The following is a 13,096-nucleotide window of genomic DNA, read 5'->3' as shown; positions in this document are numbered from 1 at the left end:
TTTACGTTTTTCTCCTTTTCGCCTCTTTTCTGGGCGTATTATTCTTCTTTTTCTTCTTTTTTTTCGTCTAATGCATACCCCATCAGTGCAGCAATGCTTATTCAATACCGCCAGCAGATGGAGACACTGGGGGATAATTTTCTAAGGATTTATACTGATTTTTCCTGTCTGAATTTGTCGCACAGAAAGTTGCAGGCCAAATATGTGTGACATTTCTGCGACTTTAGCTTCTAGAGCATTTTTACAACATTATACATAGGTGCTGAATACATAAAAAGCGACTGTTCAGCGACAGACAAGTCGCATCGGCTGAAAGTAGGCCAGAATGTCAGTCCATGTTGGAGCAGGTTTAGATACAGTCTAAAGCATAGATCTCAAAGTCTGTGCACAGAATTTAGCAAGGGCCTCGCACCTTCTGATGCATCAGGTAGGTGCACAATAGCATAGCCTAACCCTCTGTACTTTGGTCTATATTGATGCGGGACATAGACAGCCAGCTGATGACCAATCCATTAGTGCAATGGATGGCTGGAAGCATTTGTCTTTGCCTTTGCAATACCACAGAAGCAATGCATGGTCAATGTACAGCAATGACACACCTGTGTGAACAGCCAGGAGACCCCCCCCCCCCCCCCCCCATGTTATGTTACATAGTTACATAGTTAGTACGGTCGAAAAAAGACATATGTCCATCACGTTCAACCAGGGAATTAAGGGGTAGGGGTGTGGCGCGATATTGGGGAAGGGATGAGATTTTATATTTCTTCATAAGCATTAATCTTATTTTGTCAATTAGGAACATTCAGCACCCACCCGCTATCAAGGCAGCTGCCTATCATGTCATGCCCTACCTGCACAGGTGTGCTGGCTACTCAAATGATCCAATTAAGGAGGCCATTTAGTCAGCAGCAGCAGAAGTCCTGTGCCTGGACGCTCCAACAGGGGCCAGACACAAGCAGAAGCAGAAGCAGCAGAAGCAGCAGCAGCACCACCTTTTGTTTTTTGGCTGCAGCAGCAGCAAGGCCCACAGGGCTGGCTAGCTGGCTAGCCAGCAAGCAGGTAGCAATGAAAGTAGGAATCTTTCTTTTTAACCCTGTAAGGGGGTGGTGCACTGTACCCGAAGATACTGCCATATCGGGTCAATGCATAGGGCGACGGAAGCAAGCTTCGAAATCGGCCCCCGTTCTCAAAAATCCATTTAATATATGGTCCCCAGATAGGGGACGTATCAGATATTAAACTGATAAGAACAGATACTACACTTGATCTTAGCCAAAAGGCCGAGAAGCGATAACCGTGAAAGGGGCGGGCCCAACAAGGTCCCCTTCATGGGCACTATCACTGCTTGCTGTCAGGGAGGCTGCCAGACAATTTTCCATGCACACTCTGGGCTGGGGGGCAGTCAACCACCAGTACACACAGCAGAACCTAAACCCATACCATTATTGCTAAGCAGCAAGACAGGGGCCCATTGCACTCCCACGGGGCCTTTTTAAATGCAATCCATAACCCGGATTTGCCAGGAACCCTTCTTACTCCTCCTACTTGCATGTGACACTGGGCTTAGGATCTGCATAGGAAACACACACACAAGCACACACCTACCTTTGTTGCCTGCAGATGCCTCCTTGGCTGTCCCCAAACGGTATCAAACCAACACCCACGGGAAGCTGTAAGCATAGAGGACATGCCTGCACCCCATTGGACTTACCTGTGTGGGTTAAATCCGGGTTATTTGACAACCTATGGCGGTGATGGTTCTGCTCAGGCAGAGCAGTGCTGATGCTCCTCATAAAGCTGTCGCTGCTGTGAAGGTTCTAGGTGACATCACAAATCCCTTTGGTTACATACACAACAAAGCTGGGTTGTTGTTGTTTACACTCTGCAAGGCCTGTGGAAGTGAGTGACATCATAGCACTGTAGTTCTGAGGGTTCAAGATGGATGCAACAATCTCCTGTTGCTTCTATGAAGGCCGTAATAGACGACATCACCAAACAGCTCCATAGTCACATACACAGCAAAGGAGAGATGTTGTTTACACCTAGTGATGTCAGTGGTATTGAGTGACATCACAGCACAGTGCTAAGGCTCCTGGGCCTGGACACAGCAGCGGCTGCAATATCTCAACGGAGAATACGTTTATATCTATGTGTGTGTGTGCGCATATATATATATATATATATATATATATATATATATATATATATATTTCTCCGCCGAAATCACTTTTAAACCCATTTCCACCTTTTTTTCCCTTCTCTTCCTCTTACTTTTTTTTCACGTTTTTTTACGTTTTTCTCCTTTTCGCCTCTTTTCTGGGCGTATTATTCTTCTTTTTCTTCTTTTTTTTCGTCTAATGCATACCCCATCAGTGCAGCAATGCTTATTCAATACCGCCAGCAGATGGAGACACTGGGGGATAATTTTCTAAGGATTTATACTGATTTTTCCTGTCTGAATTTGTCGCACAGAAAGTTGCAGGCCAAATATGTGTGACATTTCTGCGACTTTAGCTTCTAGAGCATTTTTACAACATTATACATAGGTGCTGAATACATAAAAAGCGACTGTTCAGCGACAGACAAGTCGCATCGGCTGAAAGTAGGCCAGAATGTCAGTCCATGTTGGAGCAGGTTTAGATACAGTCTAAAGCATAGATCTCAAAGTCTGTGCACAGAATTTAGCAAGGGCCTCGCACCTTCTGATGCATCAGGTAGGTGCACAATAGCATAGCCTAACCCTCTGTACTTTGGTCTATATTGATGCGGGACATAGACAGCCAGCTGATGACCAATCCATTAGTGCAATGGATGGCTGGAAGCATTTGTCTTTGCCTTTGCAATACCACAGAAGCAATGCATGGTCAATGTACAGCAATGACACACCTGTGTGAACAGCCAGGAGACCCCCCCCCCCATGTTATGTTACATAGTTACATAGTTAGTACGGTCGAAAAAAGACATATGTCCATCACGTTCAACCAGGGAATTAAGGGGTAGGGGTGTGGCGCGATATTGGGGAAGGGATGAGATTTTATATTTCTTCATAAGCATTAATCTTATTTTGTCAATTAGGAACATTCAGCACCCACCCGCTATCAAGGCAGCTGCCTATCATGTCATGCCCTACCTGCACAGGTGTGCTGGCTACTCAAATGATCCAATTAAGGAGGCCATTTAGTCAGCAGCAGCAGAAGTCCTGTGCCTGGACGCTCCAACAGGGGCCAGACACAAGCAGAAGCAGAAGCAGCAGAAGCAGCAGCAGCACCACCTTTTGTTTTTTGGCTGCAGCAGCAGCAAGGCCCACAGGGCTGGCTAGCTGGCTAGCCAGCAAGCAGGTAGCAATGAAAGTAGGAATCTTTCTTTTTAACCCTGTAAGGGGGTGGTGCACTGTACCCGAAGATACTGCCATATCGGGTCAATGCATAGGGCGACGGAAGCAAGCTTCGAAATCGGCCCCCGTTCTCAAAAATCCATTTAATATATGGTCCCCAGATAGGGGACGTATCAGATATTAAACTGATAAGAACAGATACTACACTTGATCTTAGCCAAAAGGCCGAGAAGCGATAACCGTGAAAGGGGCGGGCCCAACAAGGTCCCCTTCATGGGCACTATCACTGCTTGCTGTCAGGGAGGCTGCCAGACAATTTTCCATGCACACTCTGGGCTGGGGGGCAGTCAACCACCAGTACACACAGCAGAACCTAAACCCATACCATTATTGCTAAGCAGCAAGACAGGGGCCCATTGCACTCCCACGGGGCCTTTTTAAATGCAATCCATAACCCGGATTTGCCAGGAACCCTTCTTACTCCTCCTACTTGCATGTGACACTGGGCTTAGGATCTGCATAGGAAACACACACACAAGCACACACCTACCTTTGTTGCCTGCAGATGCCTCCTTGGCTGTCCCCAAACGGTATCAAACCAACACCCACGGGAAGCTGTAAGCATAGAGGACATGCCTGCACCCCATTGGACTTACCTGTGTGGGTTAAATCCGGGTTATTTGACAACCTATGGCGGTGATGGTTCTGCTCAGGCAGAGCAGTGCTGATGCTCCTCATAAAGCTGTCGCTGCTGTGAAGGTTCTAGGTGACATCACAAATCCCTTTGGTTACATACACAACAAAGCTGGGTTGTTGTTGTTTACACTCTGCAAGGCCTGTGGAAGTGAGTGACATCATAGCACTGTAGTTCTGAGGGTTCAAGATGGATGCAACAATCTCCTGTTGCTTCTATGAAGGCCGTAATAGACGACATCACCAAACAGCTCCATAGTCACATACACAGCAAAGGAGAGATGTTGTTTACACCTAGTGATGTCAGTGGTATTGAGTGACATCACAGCACAGTGCTAAGGCTCCTGGGCCTGGACACAGCAGCGGCTGCAATATCTCAACGGAGAATACGTTTATATCTATGTGTGTGTGTGCGCATATATATATATATATATATATATATATATATATATATATATATTTCTCCGCCGAAATCACTTTTAAACCCATTTCCACCTTTTTTTCCCTTCTCTTCCTCTTACTTTTTTTTCACGTTTTTTTACGTTTTTCTCCTTTTCGCCTCTTTTCTGGGCGTATTATTCTTCTTTTTCTTCTTTTTTTTCGTCTAATGCATACCCCATCAGTGCAGCAATGCTTATTCAATACCGCCAGCAGATGGAGACACTGGGGGATAATTTTCTAAGGATTTATACTGATTTTTCCTGTCTGAATTTGTCGCACAGAAAGTTGCAGGCCAAATATGTGTGACATTTCTGCGACTTTAGCTTCTAGAGCATTTTTACAACATTATACATAGGTGCTGAATACATAAAAAGCGACTGTTCAGCGACAGACAAGTCGCATCGGCTGAAAGTAGGCCAGAATGTCAGTCCATGTTGGAGCAGGTTTAGATACAGTCTAAAGCATAGATCTCAAAGTCTGTGCACAGAATTTAGCAAGGGCCTCGCACCTTCTGATGCATCAGGTAGGTGCACAATAGCATAGCCTAACCCTCTGTACTTTGGTCTATATTGATGCGGGACATAGACAGCCAGCTGATGACCAATCCATTAGTGCAATGGATGGCTGGAAGCATTTGTCTTTGCCTTTGCAATACCACAGAAGCAATGCATGGTCAATGTACAGCAATGACACACCTGTGTGAACAGCCAGGAGACCCCCCCATGTTATGTTACATAGTTACATAGTTAGTACGGTCGAAAAAAGACATATGTCCATCACGTTCAACCAGGGAATTAAGGGGTAGGGGTGTGGCGCGATATTGGGGAAGGGATGAGATTTTATATTTCTTCATAAGCATTAATCTTATTTTGTCAATTAGGAACATTCAGCACCCACCCGCTATCAAGGCAGCTGCCTATCATGTCATGCCCTACCTGCACAGGTGTGCTGGCTACTCAAATGATCCAATTAAGGAGGCCATTTAGTCAGCAGCAGCAGAAGTCCTGTGCCTGGACGCTCCAACAGGGGCCAGACACAAGCAGAAGCAGAAGCAGCAGAAGCAGCAGCAGCACCACCTTTTGTTTTTTGGCTGCAGCAGCAGCAAGGCCCACAGGGCTGGCTAGCTGGCTAGCCAGCAAGCAGGTAGCAATGAAAGTAGGAATCTTTCTTTTTAACCCTGTAAGGGGGTGGTGCACTGTACCCGAAGATACTGCCATATCGGGTCAATGCATAGGGCGACGGAAGCAAGCTTCGAAATCGGCCCCCGTTCTCAAAAATCCATTTAATATATGGTCCCCAGATAGGGGACGTATCAGATATTAAACTGATAAGAACAGATACTACACTTGATCTTAGCCAAAAGGCCGAGAAGCGATAACCGTGAAAGGGGCGGGCCCAACAAGGTCCCCTTCATGGGCACTATCACTGCTTGCTGTCAGGGAGGCTGCCAGACAATTTTCCATGCACACTCTGGGCTGGGGGGCAGTCAACCACCAGTACACACAGCAGAACCTAAACCCATACCATTATTGCTAAGCAGCAAGACAGGGGCCCATTGCACTCCCACAGGGCCTTTTTAAATGCAATCCATAACCCGGATTTGCCAGGAACCCTTCTTACTCCTCCTACTTGCATGTGACACTGGGCTTAGGATCTGCATAGGAAACACACACACAAGCACACACCTACCTTTGTTGCCTGCAGATGCCTCCTTGGCTGTCCCCAAACGGTATCAAACCAACACCCACGGGAAGCTGTAAGCATAGAGGACATGCCTGCACCCCATTGGACTTACCTGTGTGGGTTAAATCCGGGTTATTTGACAACCTATGGCGGTGATGGTTCTGCTCAGGCAGAGCAGTGCTGATGCTCCTCATAAAGCTGTCGCTGCTGTGAAGGTTCTAGGTGACATCACAAATCCCTTTGGTTACATACACAACAAAGCTGGGTTGTTGTTGTTTACACTCTGCAAGGCCTGTGGAAGTGAGTGACATCATAGCACTGTAGTTCTGAGGGTTCAAGATGGATGCAACAATCTCCTGTTGCTTCTATGAAGGCCGTAATAGACGACATCACCAAACAGCTCCATAGTCACATACACAGCAAAGGAGAGATGTTGTTTACACCTAGTGATGTCAGTGGTATTGAGTGACATCACAGCACAGTGCTAAGGCTCCTGGGCCTGGACACAGCAGCGGCTGCAATATCTCAACGGAGAATACGTTTATATCTATGTGTGTGTGTGCGCATATATATATATATATATATATATATATATATATATATATATATATATATTTCTCCGCCGAAATCACTTTTAAACCCATTTCCACCTTTTTTTCCCTTCTCTTCCTCTTACTTTTTTTTCACGTTTTTTTACGTTTTTCTCCTTTTCGCCTCTTTTCTGGGCGTATTATTCTTCTTTTTCTTCTTTTTTTTCGTCTAATGCATACCCCATCAGTGCAGCATTGCTTATTCAATACCGCCAGCAGATGGAGACACTGGGGGATAATTTTCTAAGGATTTATACTGATTTTTCCTGTCTGAATTTGTCGCACAGAAAGTTGCAGGCCAAATATGTGTGACATTTCTGCGACTTTAGCTTCTAGAGCATTTTTACAACATTATACATAGGTGCTGAATACATAAAAAGCGACTGTTCAGCACAGACAAGTCGCATCGGCTGAAAGTAGGCCAGAATGTCAGTCCATGTTGGAGCAGGTTTAGATACAGTCTAAAGCATAGATCTCAAAGTCTGTGCACAGAATTTAGCAAGGGCCTCGCACCTTCTGATGCATCAGGTAGGTGCACAATAGCATAGCCTAACCCTCTGTACTTTGGTCTATATTGATGCGGGACATAGACAGCCAGCTGATGACCAATCCATTAGTGCAATGGATGGCTGAAGCATTTGTCTTTGCCTTTGCAATACCACAGAAGCAATGCATGGTCAATGTACAGCAATGACACACCTGTGTGAACAGCCAGGAGACCCCCCCCCCCCCCCCCATGTTATGTTACATAGTTACATAGTTAGTACGGTCGAAAAAAGACATATGTCCATCACGTTCAACCAGGGAATTAAGGGGTAGGGGTGTGGCGCGATATTGGGGAAGGGATGAGATTTTATATTTCTTCATAAGCATTAATCTTATTTTGTCAATTAGGAACATTCAGCACCCACCCGCTATCAAGGCAGCTGCCTATCATGTCATGCCCTACCTGCACAGGTGTGCTGGCTACTCAAATGATCCAATTAAGGAGGCCATTTAGTCAGCAGCAGCAGAAGTCCTGTGCCTGGACGCTCCAACAGGGGCCAGACACAAGCAGAAGCAGAAGCAGCAGAAGCAGCAGCAGCACCACCTTTTGTTTTTTGGCTGCAGCAGCAGCAAGGCCCACAGGGCTGGCTAGCTGGCTAGCCAGCAAGCAGGTAGCAATGAAAGTAGGAATCTTTCTTTTTAACCCTGTAAGGGGGTGGTGCACTGTACCCGAAGATACTGCCATATCGGGTCAATGCATAGGGCGACGGAAGCAAGCTTCGAAATCGGCCCCCGTTCTCAAAAATCCATTTAATATATGGTCCCCAGATAGGGGACGTATCAGATATTAAACTGATAAGAACAGATACTACACTTGATCTTAGCCAAAAGGCCGAGAAGCGATAACCGTGAAAGGGGCGGGCCCAACAAGGTCCCCTTCATGGGCACTATCACTGCTTGCTGTCAGGGAGGCTGCCAGACAATTTTCCATGCACACTCTGGGCTGGGGGGCAGTCAACCACCAGTACACACAGCAGAACCTAAACCCATACCATTATTGCTAAGCAGCAAGACAGGGGCCCATTGCACTCCCACGGGGCCTTTTTAAATGCAATCCATAACCCGGATTTGCCAGGAACCCTTCTTACTCCTCCTACTTGCATGTGACACTGGGCTTAGGATCTGCATAGGAAACACACACACAAGCACACACCTACCTTTGTTGCCTGCAGATGCCTCCTTGGCTGTCCCCAAACGGTATCAAACCAACACCCACGGGAAGCTGTAAGCATAGAGGACATGCCTGCACCCCATTGGACTTACCTGTGTGGGTTAAATCCGGGTTATTTGACAACCTATGGCGGTGATGGTTCTGCTCAGGCAGAGCAGTGCTGATGCTCCTCATAAAGCTGTCGCTGCTGTGAAGGTTCTAGGTGACATCACAAATCCCTTTGGTTACATACACAACAAAGCTGGGTTGTTGTTGTTTACACTCTGCAAGGCCTGTGGAAGTGAGTGACATCATAGCACTGTAGTTCTGAGGGTTCAAGATGGATGCAACAATCTCCTGTTGCTTCTATGAAGGCCGTAATAGACGACATCACCAAACAGCTCCATAGTCACATACACAGCAAAGGAGAGATGTTGTTTACACCTAGTGATGTCAGTGGTATTGAGTGACATCACAGCACAGTGCTAAGGCTCCTGGGCCTGGACACAGCAGCGGCTGCAATATCTCAACGGAGAATACGTTTATATCTATGTGTGTGTGTGCGCATATATATATATATATATATATATATATATATATATATATATATTTCTCCGCCGAAATCACTTTTAAACCCATTTCCACCTTTTTTTCCCTTCTCTTCCTCTTACTTTTTTTTCACGTTTTTTTACGTTTTTCTCCTTTTCGCCTCTTTTCTGGGCGTATTATTCTTCTTTTTCTTCTTTTTTTTCGTCTAATGCATACCCCATCAGTGCAGCAATGCTTATTCAATACCGCCAGCAGATGGAGACACTGGGGGATAATTTTCTAAGGATTTATACTGATTTTTCCTGTCTGAATTTGTCGCACAGAAAGTTGCAGGCCAAATATGTGTGACATTTCTGCGACTTTAGCTTCTAGAGCATTTTTACAACATTATACATAGGTGCTGAATACATAAAAAGCGACTGTTCAGCGACAGACAAGTCGCATCGGCTGAAAGTAGGCCAGAATGTCAGTCCATGTTGGAGCAGGTTTAGATACAGTCTAAAGCATAGATCTCAAAGTCTGTGCACAGAATTTAGCAAGGGCCTCGCACCTTCTGATGCATCAGGTAGGTGCACAATAGCATAGCCTAACCCTCTGTACTTTGGTCTATATTGATGCGGGACATAGACAGCCAGCTGATGACCAATCCATTAGTGCAATGGATGGCTGGAAGCATTTGTCTTTGCCTTTGCAATACCACAGAAGCAATGCATGGTCAATGTACAGCAATGACACACCTGTGTGAACAGCCAGGAGACCCCCCCCCCCCCCCATGTTATGTTACATAGTTACATAGTTAGTACGGTCGAAAAAAGACATATGTCCATCACGTTCAACCAGGGAATTAAGGGGTAGGGGTGTGGCGCGATATTGGGGAAGGGATGAGATTTTATATTTCTTCATAAGCATTAATCTTATTTTGTCAATTAGGAACATTCAGCACCCACCCGCTATCAAGGCAGCTGCCTATCATGTCATGCCCTACCTGCACAGGTGTGCTGGCTACTCAAATGATCCAATTAAGGAGGCCATTTAGTCAGCAGCAGCAGAAGTCCTGTGCCTGGACGCTCCAACAGGGGCCAGACACAAGCAGAAGCAGAAGCAGCAGAAGCAGCAGCAGCACCACCTTTTGTTTTTTGGCTGCAGCAGCAGCAAGGCCCACAGGGCTGGCTAGCTGGCTAGCCAGCAAGCAGGTAGCAATGAAAGTAGGAATCTTTCTTTTTAACCCTGTAAGGGGGTGGTGCACTGTACCCGAAGATACTGCCATATCGGGTCAATGCATAGGGTGACGGAAGCAAGCTTCGAAATCGGCCCCCGTTCTCAAAAATCCATTTAATATATGGTCCCCAGATAGGGGACGTATCAGATATTAAACTGATAAGAACAGATACTACACTTGATCTTAGCCAAAAGGCCGAGAAGCGATAACCGTGAAAGGGGCGGGCCCAACAAGGTCCCCTTCATGGGCACTATCACTGCTTGCTGTCAGGGAGGCTGCCAGACAATTTTCCATGCACACTCTGGGCTGGGGGGCAGTCAACCACCAGTACACACAGCAGAACCTAAACCCATACCATTATTGCTAAGCAGCAAGACAGGGGCCCATTGCACTCCCACGGGGCCTTTTTAAATGCAATCCATAACCCGGATTTGCCAGGAACCCTTCTTACTCCTCCTACTTGCATGTGACACTGGGCTTAGGATCTGCATAGGAAACACACACACAAGCACACACCTACCTTTGTTGCCTGCAGATGCCTCCTTGGCTGTCCCCAAACGGTATCAAACCAACACCCACGGGAAGCTGTAAGCATAGAGGACATGCCTGCACCCCATTGGACTTACCTGTGTGGGTTAAATCCGGGTTATTTGACAACCTATGGCGGTGATGGTTCTGCTCAGGCAGAGCAGTGCTGATGCTCCTCATAAAGCTGTCGCTGCTGTGAAGGTTCTAGGTGACATCACAAATCCCTTTGGTTACATACACAACAAAGCTGGGTTGTTGTTGTTTACACTCTGCAAGGCCTGTGGAAGTGAGTGACATCATAGCACTGTAGTTCTGAGGGTTCAAGATGGATGCAACAATCTCCTGTTGCTTCTATGAAGGCCGTAATAGACGACATCACCAAACAGCTCCATAGTCACATACACAGCAAAGGAGAGATGTTGTTTACACCTAGTGATGTCAGTGGTATTGAGTGACATCACAGCACAGTGCTAAGGCTCCTGGGCCTGGACACAGCAGCGGCTGCAATATCTCAACGGAGAATACGTTTATATCTATGTGTGTGTGTGCGCATATATATATATATATATATATATATATATATATATATATATTTCTCCGCCGAAATCACTTTTAAACCCATTTCCACCTTTTTTTCCCTTCTCTTCCTCTTACTTTTTTTTCACGTTTTTTTACGTTTTTCTCCTTTTCGCCTCTTTTCTGGGCGTATTATTCTTCTTTTTCTTCTTTTTTTTCGTCTAATGCATACCCCATCAGTGCAGCAATGCTTATTCAATACCGCCAGCAGATGGAGACACTGGGGGATAATTTTCTAAGGATTTATACTGATTTTTCCTGTCTGAATTTGTCGCACAGAAAGTTGCAGGCCAAATATGTGTGACATTTCTGCGACTTTAGCTTCTAGAGCATTTTTACAACATTATACATAGGTGCTGAATACATAAAAAGCGACTGTTCAGCGACAGACAAGTCGCATCGGCTGAAAGTAGGCCAGAATGTCAGTCCATGTTGGAGCAGGTTTAGATACAGTCTAAAGCATAGATCTCAAAGTCTGTGCACAGAATTTAGCAAGGGCCTCGCACCTTCTGATGCATCAGGTAGGTGCACAATAGCATAGCCTAACCCTCTGTACTTTGGTCTATATTGATGCGGGACATAGACAGCCAGCTGATGACCAATCCATTAGTGCAATGGATGGCTGGAAGCATTTGTCTTTGCCTTTGCAATACCACAGAAGCAATGTATGGTCAATGTACAGCAATGACACACCTGTGTGAACAGCCAGGAGACCCCCCCCCCCCCCCCCATGTTATGTTACATAGTTACATAGTTAGTACGGTCGAAAAAAGACATATGTCCATCACGTTCAACCAGGGAATTAAGGGGTAGGGGTGTGGCGCGATATTGGGGAAGGGATGAGATTTTATATTTCTTCATAAGCATTAATCTTATTTTGTCAATTAGGAACATTCAGCACCCACCCGCTATCAAGGCAGCTGCCTATCATGTCATGCCCTACCTGCACAGGTGTGCTGGCTACTCAAATGATCCAATTAAGGAGGCCATTTAGTCAGCAGCAGCAGAAGTCCTGTGCCTGGACGCTCCAACAGGGGCCAGACACAAGCAGAAGCAGAAGCAGCAGCAGCACCACCTTTTGTTTTTTGGCTGCAGCAGCAGCAAGGCCCACAGGGCTGGCTAGCTGGCTAGCCAGCAAGCAGGTAGCAATGAAAGTAGGAATCTTTCTTTTTAACCCTGTAAGGGGGTGGTGCACTGTACCCGAAGATACTGCCATATCGGGTCAATGCATAGGGCGACGGAAGCAAGCTTCGAAATCGGCCCCCGTTCTCAAAAATCCATTTAATATATGGTCCCCAGATAGGGGACGTATCAGATATTAAACTGATAAGAACAGATACTACACTTGATCTTAGCCAAAAGGCCGAGAAGCGATAACCGTGAAAGGGGCGGGCCCAACAAGGTCCCCTTCATGGGCACTATCACTGCTTGCTGTCAGGGAGGCTGCCAGACAATTTTCCATGCACACTCTGGGCTGGGGGGCAGTCAACCACCAGTACACACAGCAGAACCTAAACCCATACCATTATTGCTAAGCAGCAAGACAGGGGCCCATTGCACTCCCACGGGGCCTTTTTAAATGCAATCCATAACCCGGATTTGCCAGGAACCCTTCTTACTCCTCCTACTTGCATGTGACACTGGGCTTAGGATCTGCATAGGAAACACACACACAAGCACACACCTACCTTTGTTGCCTGCAGATGCCTCCTTGGCTGTCCCCAAACGGTATCAAACCAACACCCACGGGAAGCTGTAAGCATAGAGGACATGCCTGCACCCCATTG

General features: G+C 46.3%; 6 non-coding genes across 6 annotated transcripts; all 6 read right to left on the bottom strand.

Moving 5' to 3' along the window:
* Nucleotides 1–1,101: 1,101 nt before the first annotated feature.
* LOC130332220 (U2 spliceosomal RNA) lies at nucleotides 1,102–1,292 on the bottom strand. Its single transcript, XR_008874947.1, has one exon. It is a non-coding gene; the product is annotated as a U2 spliceosomal RNA (small nuclear RNA).
* Nucleotides 1,293–3,380: 2,088 nt separating this feature from the next.
* On the bottom strand, nucleotides 3,381–3,571 carry LOC130332219 (U2 spliceosomal RNA). Its single transcript, XR_008874946.1, has one exon. It is a non-coding gene; the product is annotated as a U2 spliceosomal RNA (small nuclear RNA).
* A 2,082-nt stretch (nucleotides 3,572–5,653) lies between these two features.
* On the bottom strand, nucleotides 5,654–5,844 carry LOC130332218 (U2 spliceosomal RNA). Its single transcript, XR_008874945.1, has one exon. It is a non-coding gene; the product is annotated as a U2 spliceosomal RNA (small nuclear RNA).
* A 2,096-nt stretch (nucleotides 5,845–7,940) lies between these two features.
* On the bottom strand, nucleotides 7,941–8,131 carry LOC130332217 (U2 spliceosomal RNA). Its single transcript, XR_008874944.1, has one exon. It is a non-coding gene; the product is annotated as a U2 spliceosomal RNA (small nuclear RNA).
* Nucleotides 8,132–10,221: 2,090 nt separating this feature from the next.
* LOC130332248 (U2 spliceosomal RNA) lies at nucleotides 10,222–10,412 on the bottom strand. The gene has a single exon (XR_008874972.1). It is a non-coding gene; the product is annotated as a U2 spliceosomal RNA (small nuclear RNA).
* A 2,081-nt stretch (nucleotides 10,413–12,493) lies between these two features.
* On the bottom strand, nucleotides 12,494–12,684 carry LOC130332214 (U2 spliceosomal RNA). The gene has a single exon (XR_008874942.1). It is a non-coding gene; the product is annotated as a U2 spliceosomal RNA (small nuclear RNA).
* Nucleotides 12,685–13,096: the final 412 nt, after the last annotated feature.

Source organism: Hyla sarda, unplaced genomic scaffold (genome assembly GCF_029499605.1).
Source record: "Hyla sarda isolate aHylSar1 unplaced genomic scaffold, aHylSar1.hap1 scaffold_373, whole genome shotgun sequence".
Taxonomy (NCBI): Eukaryota; Metazoa; Chordata; class Amphibia; order Anura; family Hylidae; genus Hyla; species Hyla sarda.
This window is presented reverse-complemented; position numbering and strand designations above follow the sequence as displayed.